Below are 10,402 nucleotides of genomic sequence, written 5' to 3' on the forward strand. Positions count from 1 at the left end.
GAGTCGGTGATGCCATCCAGCCATCTCATCCTCTGTTGTCCCCTTCTCCTCCTGCCCCCAATCCCTCCCAGCATCAGGGTCTTTTCCAATGAGTCAACTCTTCGCATGAGGTGGCCAAAGTATTGGAGTTTCAGCTTCAGCATCAGTCCTTCCAATGAACACCCAGGACTGATCTCCTTGCAGTCCAAGGGACTCTCAAGAGTCTTCTCCAACACCACAGTTCAAAAGCATCAATTCTTTGGCACTCAGCTTTCTTCATAGTCCAACTCTCACATCCATACACGACCACTGGAAAACCATAGCCTTGACTAGATGGACCTCTGTTGGCAAAGTAATGTTTCTGCTTTTTAACATGCTATCTAGGTTGGTCATAACTTTCCTTCCAAGGAGTAAGCATCTTTTAATTTCATGGCTGCAATCACCATCCACAGTGATTTTGGAGCCCAAGAAAATAAAGTCTGTCACTCTTTCCACTGTTTCCCCATCTATTTGCCATGAAGTGATGGGACCAGATGCCATGATCTTAGTTTTCTGAATGTTAAGCTTCAAGCCAACTTTTTCACTCTCCTCTTTCACTTTCGTCAAGAGGCTCTTTAGTTCTTCTTCACTTTCTGCCATAAGGGTGGTGTCATTTGTATATCTGAGATTATTGATATTTCTCCCAGCAATCTTGATTCCAGCTTGTGCTTCATCCAGCCCAGCATTTCTCATGATGTGCTCTGCATATAAGTTAAATAAGCAGGGTGACAACATACAGCCTTGACGTACTCCTTTTCCTATTTGGAACCAGTCTGTTGTTCCATGTCCAGTTCTAATTGTTGTTTCCTGACCTGCATATAGGTTTCTCAAGAGCCAGATAAGGTGTTCTGGTAATCCCATCTGAAGAATTTTCCACACTTTATTGTGATCCACACAGTCAAAAGCTTTGACATAGTCAATAAAGCAGAAATAGATGTTTTTCTGGAACTCTCTTGCTTTCTCGATGATCCAGCAGGTGTTGGAAATTTGATCTCTGGTTCCTCTGCCTTTTCTAAAACCAGCTTGAACATCTGGAAGTTCACGGTTCACGTATTGCTGAAACCTGGCTTGGAGAATTTTGAACATTACTTTACTAGCATGTGAGATGAGTGCAATTGTGTGGTAGTTTGAGCATTCTTTGGCATTGCCTTTCTTTGGGATTGGAATGAAAACTGACCTTTTCCAGTCTTGTGGCCACTGCTGAGTTTTCCAAATTTGCTGGCATATTGAGTGCAGCACTTTCACAGCATCATCTTTTAGGATTTGAAATAGCTCAACTGGAATTCCATCACCTCCACTAGTTTTGTTCATAGTAATGCTTCCTAAGGCCCACTTGACTTCACATTCCAGGATGTCTGGCTCTAGGTGAGTGATCACACCACTGTGATTATCTGGATCATGAAGATCTGTTTTTGTACAGTTCTTCTGTGTATTCTTGCCACCTCTTCTTAATATCTTCTGCTTCTGTTAGGTCCATACCATTTCTATCCTTTATTGTGCCCATCTTTGCATGAAATGTTCCCTTGGTATCTCTAATTTTCTTGAAGAGATCTCTAGTCTTTCCCATTCTATTGTTTTCCTCTATTTCTTTGCACTGATCGCTGAGGAAGGCTTTCTTATCTCTCCTTGCTATTCTTTGGAACTCTGCATTCAAATGGGAATATCTTTCCTTTTCTCCTTTGCTTTTAGCTTCTCTTCTTTTCACAGCTATTTGTAAGGCCTCCTCAGACAGCCATTTTGCTTTTTTGCATTTCTTTTCCATGGGGATGGTCTTGATCCCTGTCTCCTGTACAATGTCACAAACCTCCGTCCATAGTTCATCAGGCACTCTGTCTATCAGATCTAGTCCCTTAAATCTATTTCTCACTTCCACTGTATAGTCATAAGGGATTTGATTTAGGTCATACCTGTGAATGGTCTAGTGGTTTTCCCTACTTTCTTCAGTTTAAGTCTGAATTTGGCAATAAGGATTTCATGATCTGAGCCACAGTCAGCTCCCAGTCTTGTTTTTGCTGACTCTATAGAGCTTCTCCATCTTTGGCTGCAAAGAATATAATCAATCTGATTTTAGTATTGATCATCTGGTGATGTCCATGTGTAGTCTTCTCTTGTGTTTTTGGAAGAAGGTGTTTGCTATGACCAGTGCGTTCTCTTGGCAAAACTGTTAGCCTTTGTAATTAAGGACTTTTAAATTATGTGTTGTGGGTAATCTACATAAAATGGAGAGCTGGTTACTGTATAGACCAAATGCCCTTTGACTTTAGATGTTCACCAAAAAGTTTGCTGACATGTACATTTAGACATATATTTTAACCCCAAACCTGGGGTTTGAAAAGAAAAATGACAGCTCCAATTCTAAATGGAAAGCAGTGGGAGTCAAGGGTAGGAAAAGAAGTGTAGGAGAGAGGGGTAACATATTGCCAGCAGTCAACAATGATTTGTGCAATTGAATCTGTCTGGCCTTCCTAAAGACCTTGACATACACCCAGGCACCAGCTGACAGAAGAAGTAGCAGTTTGAGTCCATTTGTCAGAAGGGCAAGGACAAATTCTACAGGTAAAGAAAGAAACATCACCTTTGGGCTGTCAAGAGGGACTTGGGCACAGTGACTGTTATGAAAACAAAAAGGGAAAAACTTTTTTAAAAAGCTATATGACAGTACCTCTTTAATGATCATAATATCCTATGATGAAGGTGGAAGGTCTTTGGAAAATAATCAATAACCTTCTCTCACAGTTTTTTTTCAGGGGAAATGGTGATAATCCTTTTGTTGGCTTCTCTTCAACCACATACAAGTGACATACGCCCCCTTCAAATTCCTCCCAATGAGAATTCACCCTGGAGAGTCTCTGTCATCCTGGACACAGAGGAAAGAGAAAATTGTCAAAAAGCTAGGGCAGCCAGATTTTGCTAATAAATCTGGACAGTACGATGTTTGGTATTGCATAGTATTTTATTTCATGGGAGGCTGGCAAATCCTCTTGTGGCCTCTTTGGTTAGTACCTCCTGGAGAAAGAAGGCAGGAACTGTGGGTGGGTTCAGTTCCAAGTGAACAGTGAGAGGTGCAGAGTGTCCCGTGAATGTATACCTGCATTACAGGATAAAGTAGGGTATTTCCCATATTTTACAGCAAAACTTTTCTAGCGATAATGGGGACTCCAAAGATTTCAGTTTCAGGAGAGCAGGAGAAGGTGAGTGGGCACAGGTCAAATGGAGGCAGAACTTGGAGAAGCACAGAGTTGTCCCCAAGGGGCTGAGGAGCCCCCCATGTTACAAAGATCAGAAAACTATGATAAACACAAGCTGGGTATTTCGATAGCAACCTGGTTAGGAGAGATCAGGCAGCAGTAGCAATACTAGTCATCAGGCAGGTGGAAGTGTTGTGTTCCCATAAGATTGTATTTGAATTGGATTCTAGCTGGCAGCCAGGTAGAGAGACAGAGCCCAGTATCCCAGGGAAAGGCCTAGCCAAGCCTAGGATGAATGTCAGAGCCTCAACTAAGCAGGATAGGCTTCAGTGGGTTCCTGGAGCACTTGCCGGCCTCAGCCACACCCTCATGTCAAAAGGTTGTCAAAATGGTTGTCTGAGGAGGCCTTACAAATAGCTGTGAATGGAAGAGACATGAAAAGCAAGGAGAAAAGGAAGGATATACCATTTGAATGCAGAGTTCCAAAGAATAGCAAGGAGAGATAAGAAAGCCTTCCTCAGTTATCAGTGCAAAGAAATAGAGGAAAACAATAGAATGGGAAAGACTAGAGATCTCTTCAAGAAAATTAGAGATACCAAGGGAACAGTTCATGCAAAGATGGGCACAATAAAGGACAGAAATGGTATGGACCTAACAGAAGCAGAAGATATTAAGAAGAGGTGGCAAGAATACACAGAAGAACTGTACCAAAAAATCTTCATGAATCCAGATAATCACAATGGTGTGATCATTCACCTAGAGTCAGATATCCTGGATTGCAAAGCCAAGTGGGCCTTAGGAAGCATTACTACGGAACAAAACTAGTGGAGGTGATGGAATTCCAGTTGAGCTATTTCAAATCCTAAAAGATGATGCTGTGAAAGTGCTGCACTCAACATGCCAGCAAATTTGGAAAACTCAGCGGTGGCCACAGGACTGGAAAAGGTCAGTTTTCATTCCAATCACAAAGAAAAGCAATGCCAAAGAATGCTCAAACTACTGCACAATTGCACTCATCTCACACACCAGCAAAGTAATGCTCAAAATTCTCCAAGCCAGGCTTCAACAGTATGTGAAACGAGAACTTCCAAATGTTCAAGCTGGCTTTAGAAAAGGCAGAGGAACCAGAGATCAAATTGCCAATATCCGTTGGATCATCGAGAAAGCAAGTGAGTTCCAGAAAAACATCTATGTCTGCTTTATGACTATGCCAAAGCATTTGACTGTGTAGACCACAACAAACTGGATAATTCCTCAAGAGATGGGAATGCCAGACCACCTTACCTGCCTCTTGAGAAATCTGTATGCAGGTCAGGAAGCAACAGTTAGAACTGGACATGGAACAACAGACTGGTTCCAAATCGGGAAAGGAGTACGTCAAGGCTGTATATTGTCATCCTGCTTATTTAACTTATATGCAGAGTACATCATGAGAAATGCTGGGCTGGATGAAGCACAAGCTGGAATCAAGATTTCTGGGAGAAATATCAATAATCTCGGATATACAGATGACACCACCCCTATATGGCACAAAGCAAAGAACTGAGGAGCCTCTTGACGGAAGTGAAAGAGGAGAGTGAAAACGTTGGCTTAAAGCTCAACATTCAGAAAACTAAGATCATGGCATCTGGTCCCATCACTTCATGGCAAATAGATGGGGAAACAATGGAAACAGTGACAGACTTTATTTTCTTGGGCTCTAAAATCACTGCAGATGGTGACTGCAGCCATGAAATTAAAAGACGCTTGCTCCTTGGAAGAAAAGCTATGACCAACTTAGACAGCATATTAAAAAGCAGAGACATTACTTTACCAACAAAGGTCCATCTAGTCAAAGCTATGGTTTTTCCAGTAGTCATGTATGGATATGAGAGCTGGACTATAAAGAAAGCTGAGCATCAAAGAACTGATGCTTTTGAACTGTGGTGTTGGAGAAGACTCTTGAGAGTCCCTTGGACTGCAAGGAGATCCAACCAGTCCATCCTAAAGGAAATCAGTCCTGACTATTCATTGGAAGGACTGATGCTGAAGCTGAAACTCCAATACTTTGGCCACCTGATGTGAAGAGCTGACTCACTTGAAAAGACACAGACGCTGGGAAAGATTGAAGGCAGGAGGAGAAAAGGATGACAGAGGATGAGATGGTTGGATGGCATCACTGACTCAATGGACATGAATTTGAGTAAACTCTGGGAGTTGGTGATGGACAGGGAGTCCTGGCGTGCTTGCAGTCCATGGGTAGCAAAGAGTCGGACATGACTGAGTGACTGAACTGAACTGGAGTGAATGTCAAAAGGACAAGTGCAGAGTTATTAGTGCTCATGGGCCTCAGGGGCTGTTCCCAGGGGAACTTTGTTGTTCAGTCTCTATGTCTTACTCTTTGTGACCCCATGGACTGTAGCACACCTGGCTTCCCTGTCCTTCAATACCTCAGAATTTGCTCAAACTCATGTCCATTGAGCCAGTGATGCCATACAACCATCTCATCCTCTGTTGTCCCCTTCTCCCACCTTCAATCTTTCCTAGCATCAAGGTCTTTTCAAATGAGTCAGCTTTTTGCACCAGGTGGCCAAAGTACTGGAGTTTCAGCTTCAGCATCAGTCCTTCCAATGAATATTCAGGACTGATTTCCTTTAGGATTGACTGGTTTGATCTCCTTGCTGTCCAAGGGACTCTCAAGAGTTTTCTCCAGCACCACAGTTTGAAAGCATCAATTCTTCAGGGCTCAGCCTTCTTTATGGCCCAACTCTCACATTCATACATGACTACTGGAAAAACCATACCTTTGTGTGCTTTGTCGGCAAAATGAGGTCTCTGCTTTTCAATACATTGTCTAGGTTTGTCATAACTTTCCTTCCAAGGAGCAGGGCAACTTAGTACTCGGGATGTCAGACTAATTGCAGATGTTATCTACTGCGCAGTGGTGGGGGTGGGTGGACTTCTCCTATCTGCTCAGTTCTTCATGCTGCAGGTCAGGAAGGTACTGAGTCTCCTGGTTGCTGATCACTAGTCCCCACCCATGATTGGGACTGGGGCAACTCGAGTCTGACAATCAGATGGCAGGCCTGAAACACAAGGTCTCTTTTACTGCTGTGCTCTGCCAAGGTCATCAATCCACTGTGCAGGGCTTCCAGTGCCATGGAAGGGGATGAAATTCAGCCTCTGATTCAGCAGCTCAGAGCATTAGCTCCCATTATATCAATATCGAAAATGACACCAGCAGATAAAAATCTAGCATTAACATTTCAGTGTCAGTGGCCTCAGAGAGAGCGTCAACATATGTACCAGATGGATTCACTCTTTTAGATTTAGTTCCCTTCTCTCAGTAAACTCCGACAACAGCAAAGGAATAATTACTGCTCAGTGGAATACCATTCAGCGCTGGCCAAAAAATAAAGCCACATCAAGTTAAACCAGTAAACATGAGTATTTGGAAAGGAAAAGAAGGCTCTTTCCAGAGGCAATTATTTGTCTTTTCAAAAATGTTTGCCAATACGAAACCCCCTGCTCCCTCCTGTGAAACTAAAAAACTGAGAACCACAGCAGCACTTTTTCACTGCTGGCAGCGGCTGGAAGGCACTGGGCAGAGATGGCTTTGCACAGAGTCTTGTGCATTGCTAAGGGGAGGGCAGCTTACATCTAAATTCAGATGCCATGGAAAACACACTCACAGAGGAAAGACAGCAAATGGCAGGATGCTCATCTATGCGTGTTCCACTTGACAGATGAACGATCACTTTCGCATCATTATCTCACTAGAGCCATCCAACACTGCTGCACAGAAAGCAGGCAAGAACTGTTAGCTCCATTAGACAGATGAAGTTGAAGCATGATGGCAATTTAATGGACTTCACCTCAGACCTGCTTCTGTCCCACAACCATGGTACCATGCAGGTGGTGTGAATGCAAAATGCCATGCTCATCTCTTCACTGACCACCTCACCCCAACCATGCCAGTTACTGCTTGCTTATTCACGGAGGAAACTGGTTGTATCCTAGGTGTGGAGGCAGGTGTTCAAAGCCCTTTACACCCACATCCAACTGTCTCCCAGTGGAGACTGACAGCTGGTCTGCTTGAATTGTCATTACGCACTAGAGGCGGCACCTCCACCGTCCATCTTCTATAGAGAAGTCAAAAGCTGTGTCTCCCCAACTACTGAAGAGTGTGCTTGGAACAGTGTGCTCTGATTTCCTCTTTAAACAGTAATGGCCCCACCACTACTACTCCCCCATACTACAAAGAACCACCAAGAAACTGGCAGCCACTTAGTACCTCAAAAACTTATGAAGCATTCCCACCCTACCCCATTCACATGGATATTTAGAAAACAGCATCACTCATACACTGAGACAACAAGGTCACTGCCCATAGAGCGAGGAATCTATGGGTCTAAGGGACCTGCCCACCCAAAGACTATGCTTCCCTCTTCTATGCCACTCTTAGCCTAACCAAGACCTTGAAATTTCCTGCCCAGGTGCCCCAACTCTGTGTTCATGGCCTGAAAATCCTCTTCCCTAGTTTTGCCCTCCTAGACGGACACAACCCTAGGCCTGAGTGGTGAAAGAGGGGAGGGGTGGCCACTGAGCAGTGGTCACCCTTCTACCTGGTGTTGATGAAACTTGACCTTGTGGGCTCTGACAGTACTTTTCAAACTTTAATGTGATTGTGAATCACTTGGGATCTTATTCAAGTCCAGACTTTGGTTAAGGAAGCCTAGAGTAGGCTCTGAGAGTTGGTAGTTCTAACAAGCACTTGGGTAATGCTGATGCTCTGGACTGGGGGTCCACACTTTGAGGAGCAAGGCTTGTGTCTATAGGTCTGTGTGGAGGGCCCCTCAGGGTAAGGGACAGAGCCAAGAGGTTGGAGAGAAGGGAGAATTTGCAGTGGGCCTGTATTTTGTGCCCTTGCCCAGGCTCACCAAAGTTAGGGGTGGCCTTGCCTTTTATCATGTCAAGAAGTATCAGGAGTACATCAACGTGTCTGAGCTCAAATTGCCAACATCTGCTGGATCATGGAAAAAGCAAGAGAGTTCCAGAAAAACATCTACTTCTGCTTTATTGACTATGCCAAAGCCTTTGACTGTGTGGATCACAACAAATTCTGGAAAATTCTGAAAGAGATGGGAATACCAGACCACCTGACCTGCCTCTTGAGAAACCTATATGCAGGTCAGGAAGCAACAGTTAGAACTGGACATGGAACAATAGACTGGTTTCAAATTGGGAAAGGAATATGTCAAGGCTGTATATTGTCAACCTGCTTATTTAATTTATATGCAGAGTACATCATGAGAAACTCTGGGCTGGATGAAGCACAAGCTGGAATCAAGATTGCAGGGAGAAATATCAATAACCTCAGATATGCAGATGACACCACTCTTATGGCAGAAAGTGAAGAACTAAAGAGCCTCTTGATGAAAGTGAAAGAGGAGAGTGAAAAAGTTGGCTTAAAGCTCAACATTCAGAAAACTAAGATCATGGCATCTGGTCCCATCATTTCATGGCAAATAGGTGGGGAAACAGTGGAAACAGTGACAGACTTTATTTTGGGGAGCTCCAAAATCACTGCAGATGGTGACTGCAGCCATGAAATTAAAAGACGCTTGCTCCTTGGAAGAAAAGCTATGACCAACTTAGCATATTAAAAAGCAGAGACATTACTTTGCCAACAAGGTCCGTCTAGTCAAAGCTATGGTTTTTCCAGTAGTCATGTATGGATGTGAGAGCTGGACTATAAAGAGATCTGATCACCAAAGAATTGATGCTTTTGAACTGTGGTGTTAGATAAGACTCTTGAGAGTCCCTTGGACTGCAAGGAGATCCAACCAGTCCATCCTAAAGGAGATCAGTCCTGGTGTTCACTGGAAGGACTGATGCTGAAGCTGAAATTCCAATACTTTGGCCACCTGATGTGAAGAACAGACTCATTGGAAAAGACCTTGATGGTGGGAAAGATTGAAGGCAGGAGGAGAAGGGGACAACAGAGGATGAGATGGTTGAATGGCATCACCGATTCAATGGACATGAGTTTGAACAAACTCCGGGAGTTGGCAATGGACAGGGAGGCCTGGCATGCTGCAGTCCATGGGGTCACAGAGTTGGACACAACTGAGCGATTGAACTGAACTGAACTGAGCACCAAAGGAAAACAATCAAGAGAGACATACATACCATTTGTCCCTCCTCCAAAGTCCCTATTCATCATCACCATCACCATGTCCCTCCCATCATCACCTTCCATGCCAGAAGCTGGAAGGTCACTTCCTGGGACCCATCACAATGACGCACGTCATCAGTTTGCAATATCAGTCACCCACTTCTGTGGACAGTCACTCAGTGTTTTACTATGCCCCCATAATATCTGGCTCTCGGAAGCTACCCATTCTACCTCGCTTACCACTGAAAGAAAGTGAAAGTGACTCAGTGGTATCCAACTCTTCATGACCCCATGGACTGTAGCTTGCCAGGATACTCTGTCCATGGAATTCCCTAGGCCAGAATACTGGCATGGGTAGCCGTTCCCTTCTCCAGGTCATCTTTCCAACCCAGGGATTGAACCCAGGTCTCCTGCTTTGCAGGCAGATTCTTTACTGTCTGAGCCACCAGGAAAGTCCAAGAATACTGGAGTGGGTAGTGTATCCCTTCTCCAGGGGATCTTCCCAACCCAGGAATAGAACTGGGGTCTCCTGCATTGCAGGCGGATTCTTTATCAGTTGAGCTACCAGGGAAGCTACCACTGGTCGCTTACCACTGGCCACTTACCACTGGTCAGTATCAAAGACTAGAGATGTCGAATTCAAGTAAGCTGGAGAAAAGACACTAGATTCTCAAAGACAGCACACCATCCACCAGGAGGAGCCATGTCCTTCCTGGCCTGAGAGGAGGGTAGGACCCTTTAGGTTGCCCTGACCCATCCACACTAACACACAGCCAAGAAATCATAAAACCCCAGCATTGGGCACTGGTCCACCAACAAGTTACAATCTATGTTCAGATTACCTACCACACCCACAGGAGCAAGACTGAAGTTTTCCCTGTCCTTTATCATTGGAAAGAGATAGATAAAAACAAAAATAAACACAAAACCACAGAAATAGTTTAGCTGGAATATTCAAAAGAGGGAGCAAACCACCAGTGGGTTCCTGAGGCACAGTTTTCAAAACTTTCTTAACATGAAGTTATTTCAATTCAATGGT

This window comes from Odocoileus virginianus, unplaced genomic scaffold (genome assembly GCF_023699985.2).
Source record: "Odocoileus virginianus isolate 20LAN1187 ecotype Illinois unplaced genomic scaffold, Ovbor_1.2 Unplaced_Contig_42, whole genome shotgun sequence".
In the NCBI taxonomy this organism is placed as follows: domain Eukaryota; kingdom Metazoa; phylum Chordata; class Mammalia; order Artiodactyla; family Cervidae; genus Odocoileus; species Odocoileus virginianus.